Here is a 20,456-nt window from a genome sequence, read left to right on the forward strand (position 1 = left end):
TTTGTTCTTTTGCAGTGAATTATCAGAAGTAATTTTCTTTTGTTTTAACTAGTGTACATAGCCTGTTGTGCCTACTCCATTATAACACATTGAGGACACACAAAGTGTTTTTATTCCCAGTTCTTAGGAAGAGACTTTCTCACAACAGGTGTTTAATGAATGTTAATTCAGCCTAAGATCATATTACACATTTTGTTGCATTCTGAGAATGTTGATTCTTATTGAAATATCAATCCACTAAAATCCCAAACCTCTTTTAGATGAAATGCTATCTAGACACACCTATTTGTGAAGTTGATTTTTTAAAAATAATTTTACACTAAATCTTAAGAAATTTCTTTTATAGATTCAGTCCAATATTCAAGAGGTCCAGATAGCTTAGAATCCTGAATGTGTTACCCATTTTTCTAACTATCATTCCCAGCTTTGTGTCATCTATATTTTGGTAAGCACATTATATACATCTTTCTCTAAATCACATATAAAATGTTAAAGCAAAGATTCCTTCGAATTCCATGAGGCACCTCCTTCCAAGCTGATATAGAACCATTAATGGCAGATCATTGGATTCTGCCATTCAACTAGTTTCTAAAATTGCTATCTGCATCAACTAGTTGATAATTCCTATCTTTTCCACAATAATAATGCCAGAGATGGACAGCTAAGTGGCATAGTGGATAGAGCACAAGCCCTGATGTCAATGGGACCTGAGCTTCAGAACTTACTAGTTAAATAACCCTGGGCAAGTCACAGTCCCAATTACAAAACAAAAACAAACAAACAAACAAACAAAAAGCTTGAGACACTTTGGCAAATGGTTCTTTAAAATTTTGGGTTAACTATACAATGAAGTTTGTTTGGCATTGACTGATTTTGATGAAGCCTTCCTGGCTCTTTGTGATCATAGCATCCTATGTAACTATATCTTTAAAAATATATCCTAGTATTTTTCCAGGCATCAGAATCAAGCTCCTTTGCCTATAGTTTGTAGACTTCATTCTCAAGTTCACGTTCTTCAGAAAGTATTAACTGTGTAACTTTACCCAACTTATATCACTCTTCTAATGCTACATTCCTTAGGACTTACACATTAAGTTTGCATCACAGTTGAAATCTGCAAGTTTTTACATGCTATTCTTTAGTTGCTGTTGTCTTTTTAGGTATATTTGTCCAGTCTTCCAAAGTAGATTGGAACTGATTCCAAGGTAGGAACTGCTTCTATTTTATTCACTGGAGAAGGCAAAGGAAAGGGAGAGAGAGAGTGTACCTTTCCATAGCCTTCATGGAAAGGATTCTAAAAAGAGTGAATATTCAATAAATATTTTTGACTATCCAACAACCACAAATTCAGTTCCACAAATATTTACTAAACACCTCCAGAGAGCAAGGCACTGCGATTGGTGATAGGGATGTAAAGATGATTAAGGAAAGAACTCAGAAGGCAATTGTAGGCCACCAAGAATCAACATATACAATGAGAATATCCATAGATGAATTATCTTTGTAATTTGAGTTCTTGTAGGTAGGAAGCATCAGAAGTTAGATTTCAATCTAAAGTTAAGATTTAAAGGGCTACTACATTATGAATGGAAGCTGACTATTGATTTTATTGACATTTTAGATTCTGTCCTGATTCTAGGCAAGGAATCAGAGGCATGGATTATTTTTTAAATATAAATTTATTTATTTTTAGTTTTCAATATTCACTTCCATAATTTTTTGAGTTCCAAATTTTTGCCCCATCTCACCCCTCCCTCCACCCCAAGATGGCATGCATTCTGAATATCCCTTCCCCTAGTCTGTCCTCTCTTCTATCTCTCCCCCGTTCTCTTATCCCAATCCCCTTCTATTTTCCTGTAGGGCACAATAGACTTCTATACCCCATCTCCTGTATTTCTTATTTCCCAGTAGCATGTGGAAACATTTTTTTTAAGCACATGTTTTTAAAACTTTAGGTTTCAAATTTTCCCTCTTCCTTCCTCCCCATCCACACTCATTGAAAAGACAAGCAACTCAATATAGGCTCTACATGTGCAGTTATGCAAAACACTTCCATAATAGACATGTTGTGAAAAACTAACTCTATTTCCCTTAATCCTATCCTGCCCTCCCATTTATTCTATTCTATCTTTTGACCCTGTCCCTCCTCAGAAGTATTTGCTTCTGATTACCCCCTTTCCCAATCTGCCCTCCTCTCTATCATCCCCTGCTCTCTTGTCCCCTTCTCCCCCTATTTTCCTGTAGGGTAAGACAGATTTCCATACCCAATTGAATGTGTATGTTATTCCCTCCTTAAGCCAAATCCTATGAGAATAAGATTCATCATTCCCTCTCACCTTCCCCTGCTTTCCCCTCCACTGTAAGAGACTTTTCTTTTCTGTTTTTTTTGTGAGATAATTTACCCCATTCTACCTCTCCCTTCCTTCCTCACTGAGTATATCCTCTCTCATCCCTTAATTTTATTCTCCAGATATGACCCCTTAATCTTCAACTCACCCTGTGCCCTCTATCTATCTATCTATCTATCTATCTATCTATCTATCTATACATACATACATACATATAATTTTTTTCCTCACACTACCCTAATACTGACAAAGGTCTCATGAGTTATAAATATCATCTTTCCATGCAGGAATGTAAACAGTTCAATCTTAATAAGTCTCTTATGATTTCTCTTTCCTGTTTACCTCTTCATGTTCCACTGAGTCCTGTATTTGAAAGTCAAATTTTCTATTCAGCTCTGGTCTTTTCATCAATGCTTGAAAGTCCTCTATTTCACTGAATGACCATTTTTTCCCCTGAAGGATTATACTCAGTTTTGCTGGGTAGGTGATTCTTGGTTGTAATCCTATCTCCTTTGCCCTCCGGAATATTATATTCCATGCCCTGTGGTCCTTTAATGTAGAAGCTGCTAAATCTTGTGTTATCCTGATTGTGTTTCCACAGTACTTGAATTGTTTCCTTCTGGCAGCTTGTAATATTTTCTCCTTGACCTGGGAACTCTGGAATTTGGCTACAATATTCCTAGGAGTTTTCCTTTGGGGATCTCTTTCAGGAGGAGATCTGTGGATTCTTTCAATTTCTATTTTGCCCTCTGGTTCTAATATATCAGGGCAGTTTTCCTTGATAATTTCTTGAAAGATGATGTCTAGGCTCTTTTTTTGATCATGGCTTTCAGATAGTCCAATAATTTTTAAATTCTCTCTCCTGGATCTATTTTCCAGGTCAGTTGTTTTTCCAATGAGATATTTCACATTGTTTTCTACGTTTTCATTCTTTTGGATTTTTACAGTGTCTTGATTTCTCATAAAGTCACTAGCTTCCAATTGCTCTATCTAATTTTTAAGGAAGTATTTTCTTCAGTAATCTTTTGGACTTCCTTTTCCATTTGGCCAATTTTGCTTTTTAGGGCATTTTTCTCCTCATTGGCTTTTTGGACCTCTTTTGCCATTTGGGTTAGGCTATTTTTTAAGGTGTTATTTTCTTCAGTATTTTTTTGGGTCTCCTTTAGCAAGCTGTTGACTTGTTTTTTGTGATTTTCTTGCATCACTCTCTCAGTTTTTCCTCTACTTCCCTTACTTGCTTCTCAAGGTCCCTTTTGAGCTCTTCCAAGGCCTGAGACTGATTCATATTTTTCTTGGAGGCTTTGGATGTGGGAGCTTTGACTTTGTTGTCTTCTTCTGGTTGTATATTTTGATCTTTTTCACCAAAGTAAGATAATATAGCCTGACTCTTTTTGTGCTGCTTACTCATGATCCCGGCCAATTACTTCAGTTTTAAACTCTTTGTTAAGGTAACAGTCTGCTTCCAATGTGGAGAGTGTACTGTCCCAAGCTTCGGGGGTTTGTACAGCTGTTTTCAGAGATACTTGTAGAGACCTGTAAATTTTCAGTTCTTCCAAGGTGGTATGACAAGGGGTGAGGTGTGTGCTCCTTTCCTGGCCTTTGACCACGAGTACTCCTTTCTGTCCTGTAACTGTGAGGAGGGTCGCCTCTATACAGCCACTACAAGCTCCTCCACACCAGTGCTCTTCCTCACCCCAGCACCACCACCCAGAACAGTGACCCAGATCCAAGCACAGGCAAAGCAAGAGATTCCTGCCTCAGCACTGGCAAAAAGATCCCTGCAATCCCTCTCTGATCAGCCACTGGATTCCCCCCTCAGTCTGTGGGCTGGAAGCTCGGGAAGCAGCTGGCCCCCCCAGGGCCATACTCTTGGGGAATAGAGCTGAAACCCTGCCTTCCTCTCTCAGCACCAACAGAAACAGACTTTTCCTACTGACCTTCTAAGTTGTCTTTGGCATTCTTATATTGAGGATACTGGAAACCTCTACAGCTGCCCATGATTCAGTCCTCTGAGGCCTGCTCCAGGTTTGCTGTGGCCTGCATGCCCACACCATGTTGCGCTGCACTCCCAGCCCAGTGCGATACACCTTTCTGATCAATCATCCAGGTTGTCTTGGGCTGGAAATTTGTTTCATTCTGTCTTTTTGTGGGTTCTGCTGCTTCAGAATTTGTTTAGAGCTATTGTTTATGAGTATTTGGAGGGGTGTGGGGGAGAGCTCAAGCAAGTCGCTGCTTTCACTCCTCCATCTTGGCTCCATCCCAGGGGCATGGATTTGAGAGCTTTTTCCAGAGTACAGGGAAAAGAAAAAAGGTCTACTCTAAATCCATGTGGTACTTCCATTCTTCCTCATGGTAACATGTACTTTTATTGTTCTGTTGCCATCTCTTTTTCCCTGAATTTTGATTTTTTTTTTTTACATTTAAACACAGATTTGTTTTCATTATTGTTCAGTCATTTCGGTCATGCCTGACTCTTAATGACCCAATTTGGGATTTTCTTGGCAAAGATACTGGAGTGGTTTACCATTTCCTTTCTCAGCTCATTTTTTACAGACGAGGAAACTGAGGCAAACAGAGTTAAGTGATTTGCCCAGGGGTCACATAGCTGGGAAGTATATGGGACTTGATTTGAGGTCTTCCTGATTCCAGGTCTGGTGCTCTATCCACTGTGCCACCTAGTCACCATAATCTCATATGAAAACACATGAAACATCGCAAATCTGCAGCACTGCATTCTCTGTTAAAAAATGATAGAAATCTATTTTCTCACCTTCGCACCCCAACTTCAATTAGGAAAAATTTTTTTTAAATTATTGTAAAAAATATCCATTATTAAGGAAAAAATCCAGCAATGGCTGTATGCTATCTATCTATAAAATTCTTTACCCTAAATCTATTTCTTCTCTGTAATGAATAACATATTTCCTCAGCAATACTCTGGAATCATGAACGGTCATTGTAGTGATTGTAGTTCTTACAACTTTCGTGTTTGTTTTTTTATAGTGTTGTTGTTTAACATTTTTTTCTCTTGATTCAGCTTAATTCGTACATTGTCAGTTTATGAGTTCTAAAAATTGTCCATTTCAATAATACTGATGTCATACTACAAATTATTTGTCTGGCTGTCACTTTACTCTGTCTCAATTCATGTATGTCCTCCTATGTCTTTTGGAAATCACCTATTTCTTCATTTCTTAGAACACTGCTGTACCCCATCACAATCATATACCATAGTTCATTCAGCCATTTTTCAGTTGCTAGACTTATTAGTTCTCAGTTTTTTGTCACCTTAAAAAGAACTCCGTGTGTGTGTGTGTGTGTGTGTGAGTGTGTGTGTGTGTGTGTGTGTGTGTGTGTGTGTGTGTAAAATGTAAAGGATCTTTTTCTCTTTCTGTAATTTCTTTTGGGAATAGGCTCAACAGTGGTATTTTTTTCAGTCACTTTCAGCACTTATCCACTGCAAGTGAGGGAGATTTTGAGGGAGAACACTAAGGTACTTATTAGTTTTTTGAAATGGACAATGACGATGTTAAGGCTGGTGTGAAGGGAAATTATACACTTGTGCTTCACACAGTTGGCATTTAATAAATACCCATTAATTAACCAATTTTTGGAGGAGAGTTAAGATTTAAAGGGCTGCTATATTATGAATGGAATCTGACTATTGATTTTATTGACATCTTTCTCTCGTGATTTCAGTCAAGGAAAACTGTTGTTAATGATTAATTTTTTCAAGTTTAAGTCAGCATTAACATTAGTTGAAGATGTATATATCAACACTGGGAAGCCCCTCCCCAGTAGAGACCACTTATAATAATACCAGGTGACATTTATTTACCACTACACTTTATATAATTTCTTTAGTCCTCATAGCAGACCGGAAAGAGAGGTACCACAGAGGTCTTATTATTTTACAGATGAAGAATCTAAGACTCAGGTAGATGAAACGACTTATCCATGGTAAAACAAAATGTGTCACAGGTAGGATTCAAGTCTAGGTCTCTCTTGAATCCAAGTCTAGATGTACATGTCAACTCTAACATGCTATCACATTTTAAGGATATTTAAAAACTGTGGTTGCTCCTCAAATATTCTAAAATGCAAAAAATAATTTCTGATCTCATTGAATTCTATGTTCCTTCAAATGGTATAGGTTGCAACTGATCCATGACTGTCCATTCGATGTAATCCTTTAGCTAAAGGTCACAGGATCCCAGCTGAAAGGAACTTCAGAGGCAATCTCATCCATTCTCCCAATTTTACAGATAAGGAAACAAGCCTAGAGAATTTAAAGGGCATTATCCAAGGTTGTACAGATAGTAGTGTCGGACTTTGGATTTGAACTCGAGTCCTTTGATTCTGACTCAGAGATCTTTCCATTTCACTATGTTGGTTCCTCGTCCCTATGCTCACATGTTTTCTATGAAGAGCTCTACCCAATGGGCTGGAGGCCTTCCTCACTTTACTATAAAGTATTTGGGGTGCCTGTGCATCATCTCTTGCCCTCTCTGTGTGACTAACCCATCTTCTTTTTCCTGTGATATCCCCGCCATCCCATCCTTTACCCCTACCAGTCAATTGTGAATGATGAGGCTGGCAAGTAGCCTAAACAAAATTGCAAAATATCCTTTTTTTTATTAGTTTTTTTTAATTTTTAATTTTTTTACATTTTATTAATTTATTTTGATTTATCAACAATCATTTCGATATGCTTTTGAGTTTAAAATTTTTCTCCCCTTCCTCCCCACCATCCTCCCCAAGATGGTGCACAGTTTCATATATGCTATACATTACATTCCTATCAAACATATTTTCACGTTAGTGAAGTTGTAAGTAAAAGTAAAACCAATAGGAGGAACCATTAGAAAGAGGAAACAAAACTCAACAGAAGAGGAAAAAAAAGACAGTGATTTGGCTTCCATAGTTCTTTCTTTGGATGTGGATAGCATTTTCCATCATGAGGCCTCTGGGGATGTCTTAGATCCTTGTATTGCTGAGAAGGGTCAGGTTTATCAATATTAGTCATCACATAACATGGCTGTCATTGTGTACAACTTTCTCTTGGTTCTGCTCACTTCACTCAGCATCAGACCATACAAGTCTTTCCAGGTTTTTCTGAAGTCAGCCTGTTCATCATTTCTTATAGCACAATACTATTCCATTACATTCATATACCACAACTTGCTCAGCCATTCCCCAATTGATGGGCATCCTCTCAATTTCCAATTCTTTGCCACTACAAAAAGAGCTGCTATGAATATTTTTGTACATGTCCTTTTCCCATTTGTATGATCTCTTTGGATATAGCCCTAGAGTGCTATTGCTGGTCAAAGGTATGCACATTTTTAGCCCTTTGGCATAGTTCCAAATTGTTCTCCAAAATGGTTGGATCATTTCACAACTCCACCAACAATGCATTAGTGTTCCAATTTTCCCACATCTTCTCCAACATTTATCATTTTCCTGTTTTGTCATGTTGGCCAATCTGATAGGTGTGATGTGGTACCTCAGAGTTGTTTTGATTTGCATTTCTCTAATCAATAATGATTTAGAGCATTTTTTCATATGACTATAGATGGCTTTAATTTCTTCATCTGAGAACTGTCTGTTCATATCCTTTGACCATTTATCAATTGGGGAATTTGTTTCTTATAAATTTGTCTTAATTCTCTATATATTTTAGAAATGAGCCTTTATCAGAGAGACTTTGTAAAAATTCTTTCCCAATTTTCTACCTTCCTTCTAATCTTAGTTGCATTGGCTTTGTTTGTGCAAAAACTTTTCAATTTAATGTAATCAAAATTATCCATTTTGCTTTTCATAATGTTCTCTATCTCCTGTTTGGTCATGAATTCTTCTGTTCTCCATAGATCTGATAGGTAAACTATTCCTTCTCCCAGTTTACTTATAGTATCAGCCTTTATATCTAATCATGAACCCATTTTGACTTTATTTTGGTATATGGTGTGAGATTTGGGTCTATGCCTAGTTTCTGCCATACTCTTTTCCAGTTTTCCCAGCATTTTTTTCAAAGAGTGGGTTCTTATCCCAGAAGCTGGGTCTTTGGGTTTATCAAATAATAGATTACTATAGTCATTGACTACTGTGTCTTGCATATTTAACCTATTCCACTGATCCACCCTATTTCTTAGCCAGTACCAAGCAGTTTTGATGATTGCTGCTTTATAATACAATTTAAGATCTGGAATTGCTAGGCCACCTTCCCCTGCATTTCTTTTCATTAGTTCCTTTGATATTCTGGACCTTTTGTTTTCCAAATGAATCTTGTTATTATTTTTCTAACTCTATAAAATAATTTTTGGTAGTTTGATTGGTATGGCACTGAATAAGTAAATTAGCTTAGGTAGGATTGTCATTTTTATTATATTAGCTCAGCCTACCCATGAGCAACTGATGTTTTTCCAATTATTTAGATCTGATTTTATTTGTGTGAAAAGTGTTTTGTAATTTGTTCATAGAGTTCCTGGGTTTGTTTCGGAGGTAGACTCCTAAATATTTTATAATGTCTACAGTAAGTTTAAATGGGATTTCTCTTTCTATCTCTTGCTGTTGGCTTTGTTGGTAAATATAGAAATGCATGATTTATGTGGGTTTATTTTATAGCCTGCAACTTTGCTAAATTTTATTATTTCAAGTATTTTTTACTTGATTCTCTAGGATTCTCTTATATCATCATGTCATCTGCAAAGAGTGATAGCTTTGTTTCTTCTTTGCCTATTCTAATGCCTTCAATTTCTTTTTCTTCTCTTATTGCTAAAGCTAAGTTTCCAGTACAATATTGAATAACAGTGGTGATAATGGACATCCTTGTTTCACCCCGATCTTATTGGAAATGCTTCTAGCCTGTCCCCATTACATATAATGCTTGCTGAAGGTTTTAGATGTATGCTATTTATTTTAAGGAAGACTCCATTTATACCTATGCTTTCTAGTTTTTTAATAGGAATGGTGTTGTATTTTATCAAAAGCTTTTTCTGCATCTATTGAGATGATCATGTGGTTTCTGTTGGTTTTGTGTTGATATGCTCAATGATGCTGATAGTTTTCCTAATATTGAACCAACCCTGCATTCCTGGTATAAATCCTACCTGTCATAGTGTATTATTCTTGTGATAAGCTTAATCTATTGCTATATTTTGTTTAAAATTTTTGCATCTATATTCATTAGAGAAATTGGTCTATAATTTTCTTTCTCTTTTGACTCTTCCTGGTTTAGGTATCACACCATATTTGTATCATAAAAAGAATTTGGTAAGACTCCTTCTTCACCTATTTTCCCAAATAGTCTATATAGTATTGGAATTAATTGTTCTTTAAATGTTTGATAGAATTCACATGTAAATCCATCTGGCCCTGGAGATTTTTTCCTAGGGAGTTCATCAATGGCTTGTTCAATTTCTTTTTCTGAGATGGGTTATTTAAGTATTTTACTTCCTCTTCGGTTAATCTGGGCAATTTATATTTTTGTAAATATGTATCCATTTCACTAAGATTGTCAAATTTGTTGGCATATAGTTGGGCAAAATAATTCCTAATTATTGTTTTAATTTCCTCTTCCTTGGTGGTAGCTTCCTTTTCATTCTTGATACTAGTAATTTGGTTTTCTTCTTTCTTTTTTAATTAAATTAACCAAAGGTTATCTATATTTTTTTTTTTCATAAAACCAGCTCTTAGTTTTATTTATTAGTTCAATAGTTTTCTTAATTTCAATTTATTAATTTTTCCTTTGGTTTTCAATATTTCTAATTTGGTGTTTATTGAGGATTTTTAATTTGTTCTTTTTCTAGTTTTTTAGTTGTATGCCCAATTCATTAATCTCCTCTTTTTCTATTTTATTTATGTAAGCATTTAGAGATATAAAACTTCCCCTAAGAACTGCTTTGCTGCATCCCATAGTTTTGGTATGTTGTCTCATTATTGTCATTCTCTTGAATGAAATTATTGATGTTTCTATGATTTGTTGTTTGACCCAATCATTTTTTAGGATTAGATTATTTAGTTTCCAATTATTTTTTAGTCTATCTTTCCATGGCCCTTTATTATATAATTTTTATGTGTCATGATCTGAAAAGGATGCATTTAATATTTCTGCCTTTCTGCATTGGATTGTGATTTTTATGCCCTAGTACATGGTCAATTTTTGTGTATGTGCCATGTACTGCGAGAAAAAAGTATATTCCTTTCTATCCCCATTCAGTTTTCTCCAGAGGTCTATCATACCTAACTTTTCTAATGTTCTATTCACCTCCTTAACTTCTTTCTTGTTTATTTTGTGGTTAGACTTATCTAGTACAGGAGGTTGAGGTCCCCCACTAGTATAGTTTTGCTGTCTATTTCTTCCTGTAACTCCCTGAACTTCTCTAAGAATTTGGATGCTATACCATTTGTGCATATATGTTTAGTAATGATATTACTTCATTGTCTATGGTGCCTTTTAGCAGGATGTAGTTTCCTTCCTTATCTTTTGATTAGATCTATTTTTGCTTTGCTTTGTCTGAGATCAGGATTGCTACCCCTGCTTTTTTACTTCAGCTGAGCATAATATATTCTGCTCCAGCCTTTTACCTTTACCCTGTATGTGTCACTTTTTCAAATGTGTTTCCTGTAAACAACATATTGTAGGATTATTTTTAATCCATTCTGCAATCTTTCCATTTTATGGAGAGTTCATCCCATTCACATTCACAGTTATGATTACTATCTGTGTCTTTTTCTCCATCCTTTTTCCCCCATTTATGCTTTTCTTTTTCCTTTCTCCCCCCACTAGTGTTTTGCTTTTGACCACACCTCCTTCAGTCCCTCCCCTTTTATTATCCCTTTCCCTTTTCTTCCTTTACCCTTATTCCCTCCCTTCTTTCCCCCTCCCTTTTCTTTCCCCTTTTCCCTCCTACTGCCTATAGGGCAAGTTAGATTTCTAACTGATTATGTTATTCCCTTCTTGAGCCAAATCTGATGAGAGTAAGGTTCAAACAATGCTCACCCCCTCCTTCTTTCCTCTGCTGTAATAGAATTTTGTGTCTTTTCCTGTAATGTAATTTATCCTTTTCTGCCTCTTCCTTTCTCAGTACATTTTCTAAGATCAGACTAATCCACTTACTTGGATCCATTTAACCCACTTGATTAGATTTTTTTTTAAATCAGTACATCAAAGTCAACTAATATCCACCCTCTTTATGTATACTCCTTTAAATGTGTGAAAAACAATACATTCAAGAGCTGCAAGTTCTCTTCCCTTGTAATATAACAGTTTGCCCTTAACAACAATATGTATCTTTCTGTCCCATTTACCTTTTTGTGTCTTTCTTGAATCTCGTACTTGAAGATCAAATTTTTTATTGAGCTCTGGTGTTTTTATCAGGAAGGTTTGGAAGTCTCCTATTTCGTGGAATATCCATCTCCTCCCTTGAAAAGTCATGTTCATTTTAGCTGGGTAGTTGATCCTTGGCTGCAATCAAGTTCCTTTGCCTTGAGGAATATCATGTTCCATGCCCTGTGGTCTGTTAAGGTAGAAGCTGCAAGGTCCTGTGTAATCCTTACTGTGATTCCATATTTAAATTTTTTCTTTCTGGCTGCTTACCGCACCTTCTCTTTCATCTGGTAATTTTAGAATTTTGCTGTTATATTCCTTGGTGTCTTCAATTTGGGATCTCTTTCAGGTGGTGAGCGGTATATTCTTTCTATGGTTATTTTACCTTCTGGTTCTAGGAATTCAGGGCAGTTTTCCTTTATGATCTCCTGAAAGATACTGTCCAGACTCTTTTTTTTCATCATGATTTTCAGGTAGTCCAATAATTTTTAAATTGTCTCTCCTGAATCAATTTTCCAGGTTGGTTGTTTTACCAATGAGATATTTTGCATTTTCACCTTCTTTTTCATTTTTTTGTTTCTGTTTGGCTGATTCTTGCTCTCTCATAGAGTCATTAGTTTCCATTTGTCCAATTCTAGTTTTTAACAAATTGTTTTCTTGTTAGTTTTTGTACTTCCTTCTTCAATTGGCCAATTGTGTTTTTTTAGGGACTTTTCGACCTCTTTTATTTGACTTTTAAAATCCTTCTTGAGCTCTTCTAAGAAAGCTTTTTGGGCTTCAGACCAGTTCATATTTCCTTTTGACGTTGCAGATGTGGGTTTGTTGACAATGTTGTCCTCTTCAGAATTTCTGTCTTGATCTTCACTCTTCTCATAATATGAATCTATGGTACATTTCTTTTTACTCATGTGTTTATTCCTGGCCTTTAAAGAGATTGAACTCTCCTGCTGGGGAACAGAGAGCACTGACCCAAGTTTCTTGTGTTGGGAGCCTAGGTCTTGGTCACTGGCTTTGTGTTCTGGGGCCTCTTATTTGGTAATTAGAGGCTGTAGAGTTCTGGCAGCTTACCTCATATTGGGCTGGAGTCAGCAAGGCTGGAGCTTTCAGGCAATTCTAGGTTGCCTGCTTTTCCTTTCCTTTAGCTTTCTTCAGCTCCTTTTAGATGGGTGCTGCAGGGTGTTTATTTTCCTGGGGCCCCTTGCAGTGCTGCCTCCCTTGTTTCTGCCAATGCACTGGGAGATTCCTTTGGTAGAGTGCTGAGGAACCTGGTGGCTTCCCCAGCTGGCCTCCACCGGTTCTCCCCACCCTTACTGAGGCACTTGGAGTTCCAGGTGTTGGTGTTTGCCTGGTCTACCACCTGGGCTTCAGGGTTTCTTCACAATTGGAGGCTTCAGGGCTCCAACAGCTCACCTGGTGTTGAACTGGAACCAGCAAGGCTGGAGCTTTCGGAAGACTTTAGGTTGCTTTCTTCATCTCCTTTCAGATGAATGCCTCAGGGTGCATATTCTCCTGGGGCCCCTTGTAGTTCTGCCTCCCTTGTTTTTGCTTAGGCACTGGGAGACCCATTTGCTGGGCTGCTGCACTATTGCTCCCCATCTTTCTTCTAGTTCAGCTGTTCCAGGGTTTTTTTTTCTGGGGTGATATTTTCTGGGTTTTCAGAAGTTGATAGGGGAGAGTGAGAGTAACTCCCTTTTTACTCCACCATCTCGGCTCCTGGAAGCAGAAGCCAAAACTGCAAAATATCTTGAGGGAGAAACTGAAGGCTTACCATGTGAGTCAAACTACTACTACCACCTACTGACCTCCATTGTCCCTAGTAACACATTGGAAACAGTGCAAGACCCAGAACCGAAAGGCCCAGGGAATGGTGATTAATAATTAATGGTGATAATTATGCTAATAATTATCATCATTAATTAAATGACTTAAAACTTTCAATTATGAGAAAAGCCTCTCAAGTACATGAAATGAATTAAAATTTGTGAATTTTGTATTACTTTTCTACTTTTGAAACTAATTATAATTTTTCAAATGAATTTCAGAGTGTTCCAACATTTGGGTTGTAATATAGGTGCTTCCTTTTCTGTCCCAACTCCTAGATTCAGGGTGCCTCTCTAGTCTTCATCAACAAGCCACAGTAAACAGTTACTTATGACCCCACTGACTAGGAGAAGTATTTTCCTGTTTCCAGTTAGCAATGAACCACAGACTGTCTTCCCTGGATTTCTGGAAGTGCAGAAATGTGATCATGGAGATATAAAGTAATTACAAACCTCTCTGACTGTATCATCTGACACTTTATTTCAATCAATTCTAAAGGCAATTTTTTTTTTCTGGTTTTAAGCTTCCATCAAACTCATTTTTCCTTTGTTGTGGGTTGCTGGGCAAAGACAATTTATTCTGAGGGTAGAAGATACACAAGGCCAACAACTAAGAAGTAAATTTCCAATTTGAACCACCCAGCCCCCACAGTAGGAGCCAAATTGGAATGAAAACTTATTTTGAGGTCCGGAATGTTGAAATTGCTGTTTTATTTTTCACATTTTAGCTTTTCTGCCCTTCAGGAGGTCATTCAGAATAGAACCAGATGTTGTGGAAATTCTTCTTTGGAAACCTTTAGAAGGAGCTTTCCAGACTAAGTATTTTCATCCCAAAGTTGTTGGATCATTTGAATCAACTTCAGATAAGTATCCACACTTTAGAAGCTGACCAAAACCAAACCAAAATCTCAGATCTTGGATTCTCTCACCAATTTGAAGGGCAAAAGGAAAAATGATGGTGGCAATATGCTGTAGAATATTTCACTCTCAAGGTGCCTTGTTTTGTACATGAAGATGATGCTTTAAACTATCCTTTCTCATACTTAAGACATCAAAAACTTCTTTTTCTATAATGATTTAGTAAAGAGTCTAAAACAGTTTCATGATCTTTAACAAGATAAAATTTAATAATGACAAATGTAAAGACCAATGTGGGTTCAAAAACAACTTCATTACTGCAAGGTGTGCAAGATAAGCCTAGATAATAATTCATCAGAGAAATATGAGTTTTAATGCTCATTATGTTCAATATGGAAACCCTAGTGAGACTGCATCTGAGGTACTCTGCTTCATTATGTGTGCCATATTTTAGGAAGGATACTGGGAAAACCGAGGCATAACCTAAATGGGAAAGGCTAAGTCTCAAGGTTATGCCATATGATAATAAACTGAAGAAGAGAGGTTATTTAGTTTGAAGAATAGAATATTTAGATAGGAAATGATTCTGTAGTTATCTTCAAGTATTAAAGTATACTCATGTGGAATATAGGTTTTACTTTTTCTGGCAGACTATAGAGGACACATCTAGGAGAAATGGGTAAAAGTTACAGAAATACACTTGGGGTTTTGTTGTCAGAACAAACCTTCTAAAAGTTGTTGTTGAGTCATTTCAGCATGTCTGACTCTGCAATCCCATTTGGAGTTTTCTTGGCAAAGATACTGGAGTGGTTGGCCATGTCCTTCTCCATCTTATTTACAGATGAGGAAACTGAGGTAAACAGGATTAAGTGACTTGTCCAGGGTCACACAGCTAGAAAATGTCTGAGGCCAGATTGGAACTCATGAGGATGTGTCTGATTTCAAGTCCAGTGTTCTATCCACTGTGCCATTTGTCTATTATGATGAGTAATAGACAGCCTTGAGAAATAGTGTGCTCCTTGTCACTAGAGGAGTTCAAAAAACATATATGACCACCTAGTGGAGAAATTGCAAAGATGACTTTTGGTCAGATGCGTATTGGGGGAGTTGGCTTCTGAAATCTCTTCTAATCCAGAAATTCTATGGTTTTCTGATTTTATGATAAGCTAGCACTGAGCCATCCATATACTCTCTACATTACCTCTTAAGGAATAGTGACATGTATTTTTGAAATGGTTGGTCAGGGTTCAAGACACATATTTTGATAACTAATAGAGAATTTTTCTGTGTCACTTTTTTTTTGTCCAGATCTGTGATTTGATTGTTTGACACTAATTGGTCTAATAAATATTAAATTATCTGTCTCCTAAAACCAATAGAACATAAGATCCTTGAAAGTAGGGAGTATTTTCATTAGTTTATTTGTTATCCCAGGCCTATCAATGTGTCTGGCATATTTTAAGAACATAATAAATGCTTTCTCATTGATCTGTGAATTCATAAATTGTCCTTGATCCAGTCAACAGCTAGTTGTAACTACGTGAGCTAATTATCCTAGGTTTTAATATTGATACCAAGTTTTGTGCATTTGAGCATGCTGTTATTCAAAATCTCAAAAAGAAACCGTCAAAATATTTTAGCAACATACTCAACAAGATGAGGGACTAGGTATTTTCTCCAGGCCCCACTAACTCTCAAAACCCCTCAAAAGATAAATTATGGACTACCGATAAAGCATTCACAGCTATCATAATAAGACATGACAACAAGAAATCCAATTAAGTAACAACCTTATGAATTTCACAGTGGAGAATGATAATCCCTAGCACTCAGCATCTCTTCCCATACCTGATTTTATTCACCAGTATGGCACATGGCCTGACCCAGTTAGTAAGCTCCTTATTGATGCATTCTCAGTGACATATAACAATTCTTTCCTTACCCCAGAATTCTGCTACCACAAGGAGCATACCTCATACTGACCATCCAAATGCAGTGGCAGGGAGCATATAATGATAAGACAGTGAATTGACTGAGGTTGCCAAATTTAAGGACAATACCAAGGTAAGGGTACCCTAAACTGCAGGAACTCTGACCACAATATGTCCTCCCCATCCTCCTAGGCCCACAAAAAATGGCAGATACTGACTCAGCCCATCTAAAAAGCTAAAGAACTTAGGAAACTATAGCAGAATACCAGTATATATGGCAATATCAAGCCTGAAGGGCAGTCTCTACTGGCATATATCTAAGGTGAGTCCTATCGCACCAGAAGTTACTTGAAACAGGGATGAATTCCAGTAAAAAGTAAATTCCTTAACATAAGAGGATTCTGAGACAGCTCTGAGGTATAGGCCCATGAATAAGCCCTTCATCAAAAGAAAAGAGTCAGACAAAAGTCAATAGAGAAATATAAAGAAAAAAAAATATTAAAACCACAAATGACCTAAGGAGGAAGAAATCTCAGATATAAACCTAAAACACAAGAAGAAGATACTAAAAATCATAAGGGAAGAGGAGTAGCAAGGTATCAAAAAGATTGAAAATATCACGAAGTAAATGTTGCAATTCAAAATAAATTGCATCAACACCTGATTGTGTACAGAATCCTGAAGATATCCTTTCCCCCCACTTAATGGTATTTTATTTTTTTCCAAATACATATAGTTTTCCACATTCATTTTTCTAACATTTTGGGTTTAAATGTTTCTCCATCCTTTTCTCCTCTTTCTTCTCCCTGAGACAATAAGCAACCTGATATAAATTATACACACACACACACACACACACACACACACACACACACACACAATTATGTTAAATGTATTTCCACATTAGTCATGTTGTGAAAGAAGAATCAGAAAAAAAAGAACAATCATGAGAAAGAAAAAAAACAAAAAAGTGAAAATAGTATGCTTTGATCTGAATTCAGACTCCATAGTTCTTTCTTTAGATATGAGTAACATTTTCCATCATGAGTCTTTTGAAATTGTCTTGGATCATTGTATTACTAAGAAGCATTAGTCTATCATAGTTAATCATTGCGTAATGTTGCATACAATATTCTCCTGGTTCTGCTCACTTCACTCAGCATCAGTCCATACAAGTCTTTCCAGGCTTTTCTGAAGTCTGCTCACTCATCATTTCTTATAGCACAATAGTATTCTGTTACATTCCTATACCACAACTTGTTCAGCCATTCCCCAATCAATGTGCATCCCCTCAATATCCAATTCTCTGCCAATACAAAAAGAGCTGCTATAAATACTTTTGTACATGTGAGTCCTTTTCCCTTTTGTATGATCTCTTTGGGATACGGACTCAGTAGTGGTATTGCTGGATCAAAGGGTAGGCATTGTTACATAGCCCTTTGGGTACAGTTCCAAACAGCTCTCCAGAATGGCTGAATCAGTTCATAACTCTACCAGCAATACTTTAGTGTTCCACTTTTCCCACATCATCTCCAACATTTATCATTTTCCTTTTCTGTCATTAACCGATCTGATAAGTGTGGTGTGGTATCTCAGAACTGTTTTAATTTGCATTTCTCTAATCAATAGTGATTTAGAGTAATTTTTTTTCATATGATTATAGATAGCTTTAATTTCTTCATACAAAAGCTGCCTGTTCATATCCTTTGACCACTTATCAATTGGGTATTGAATTCTGTTCTTATAAATTTGACTCAGTTCTCCATATTTTTGAGAAATGAGGCCTTTATCACAAACACTGACTGTAAAAATTGCTCCTCATCTTTCTATTTTTCTTCTAATCTTGGTTGTGTTGATTTTGTTTGTGCAAAAAACTTTTTTCTTTAATTTAATGTAATGAAAAATATCCATTTTGCATCTCATAGTGTTCTATATCTCTTGTTTGGTCATAAATGCTTCCCTTCTCCATAGATCTGAGAAGTCAACTATTCCTTACTCTCCTAATTTGCTTATGAAATCACCCTTCCTGTCCAAATTATGTAACTATTTTGACCTAGTCTTGGTATATGGTATGAGATGTTGGCTTATGCCTAATTTCTGTCATATTATTTTCCAGTTTTCCCAGAAGTTTTTGTCAAATAGTGAGTTCTTATCTCAGAAGCTGGAGTCTTTGAATTTATCAAAAAATAGATTACTGTAGTCATTTACTACTGGTCTTGTTTGCCTAACCTATTTCTTAGTCAGTATCAAAGAGTTTTGATGATTGACATTTTGTAATGTATTTAGATCTGGTATGGTGAGGCTACTTTCCATTGCATTCTTTTTCCTTAATTTCCCAGATAGTCTTGACCTTTTGTTCTTCTGGATGAATTCAGTTAATATTTTTTCTAGCTCTATAAAATAATTTTTGGTAGTTTGGCATGGCATTGAATAAATAATTTAATTTAGGTAGAATTGTCACTTTTGTTATAGTCACCACCCTACCCAGGAGCAATTGATATTTTTACAATTATTTAGATCTGACTTTACCTTGGCAGTTAGACTCCCAAATATTTTATATTGTCTACAGTTATTTTAAATGGAATCAAATCTATGGGGGGGGGAGAAAAAAAATCTTCTGTACCCTCTTGAGAAGAAGGGTAAGTATTGCATATTTTAGAAGTTATATTACACGAGTAGAAAAGAAAAGGATTAATGAACTGAATTTTTATTTGAAAAAAAAATATAGAACTTCAACACACATACCCCCAAATAAGCACTAAATAAGAAATATTGAAAGTTAGATTTGAAATAGACAATAAAAATCAACCATGCTATAAAAATGTTAAAGAAAACTTAAAGATGATTTTTGGGAAAAAAGACTAAAAATTGATAAACCTTTAGTCCATCTGATTAAAAGGAAGATAGCAGAGAATCAAATCAATAAATTAGCAAATGTACAAGGTGAAATCACTACAAAACTCTAAAATATAGAATTATTAGACCATACTATCCACAGTTATATGCTAAGAAAACTGTTTACACAAATGGAAATTTAAAAAAAAAATACATTAAAACATAAAATAGCCAAGTTAAATAAAAAAAAATTTAAATCAGATACCTAAAAAAAAAAGGAAAAAGAATTAACTGTAATGGTACTACCAAGAGAGAAAGATTAGGAATTAATGTTCCTGAATTCTATTACACTTTTAAAGAAAAATTAATATTAGTACTACACATGTAATTGTCAAAACGAGAAAGAAAATGCTACCAAATTCCTTTTTTTTGGGGGGGGGGTGGGAAGGGAGAGACAAATACAGTTCCAATACCTAAATTAAGGAAGTATCAAACAAAGAAGAATTGGAGAGCAATATTTAATTAATATTAATTGCAAAGCATTGAATAAAATAACAACAAGGAAACTAAAACAATTTATCAAAAAAAATTTATTTGTTACGTCCAAGTAGGATTTATGCCAGGAATTCAAGGATGAATCCACATGAGAAAAACATCAGCATAATTAATAATTTTTTAAAAATTCACAGCCATATAATTTTTACAATAGATGAAAAAATTAACAAAGTAAATATCACACAAAATAAAGCTAGAAAGGATTTTTAATATTATTAAATGTATCTATCTAAAGCCAGAAGCAAACATCATATACAAGAGGTATTCATTAGAAAAATTTCTAAAATTAATGAAGAAAGCAAAGATGTCCACTCTTTCTACTGTTATTTGATACAGTTCCAGAAATGCGAGCTATAGCAATACAGTGAAAATAATTAAAAATGTAAAGGGGCAAAGAGGTACTAAAAGTTAGCTATGTGCTAATGACATGATGGTTTAATTAGAAAATCCTATCAAATGACAAGGAAACCAATTGAGACAATAGTTTCAGCAAAGTTGCTGTCTACACAATAAAACCACAAAAATTAATCGCATTTATATAGAAAAAAATTCCAGGAGGCAACAATTGAAATGGAAATCTTATAGAAATGACTATGAAATGCCTAAGCATAAATTCAATTACAAAGAGCGCAAGAACAACTTTAGCTGGAGGAATATTGAGGACTCGTGACTGGGTTGTTCCAATATAACAAAAACAACATTATTGTCAGTTTATTTGCAGTTTTAATGCTACACTAATCAAAGAGATACTTTGTAGCACTTGATACAATTATACCAAAAT

This window comes from Phascolarctos cinereus, unplaced genomic scaffold (assembly GCF_003287225.1).
Source record: "Phascolarctos cinereus isolate Bilbo 61053 unplaced genomic scaffold, phaCin_HiC Scaffold_726;HRSCAF=1367, whole genome shotgun sequence".
Lineage (NCBI taxonomy): Eukaryota > Metazoa > Chordata > Mammalia > Diprotodontia > Phascolarctidae > Phascolarctos > Phascolarctos cinereus.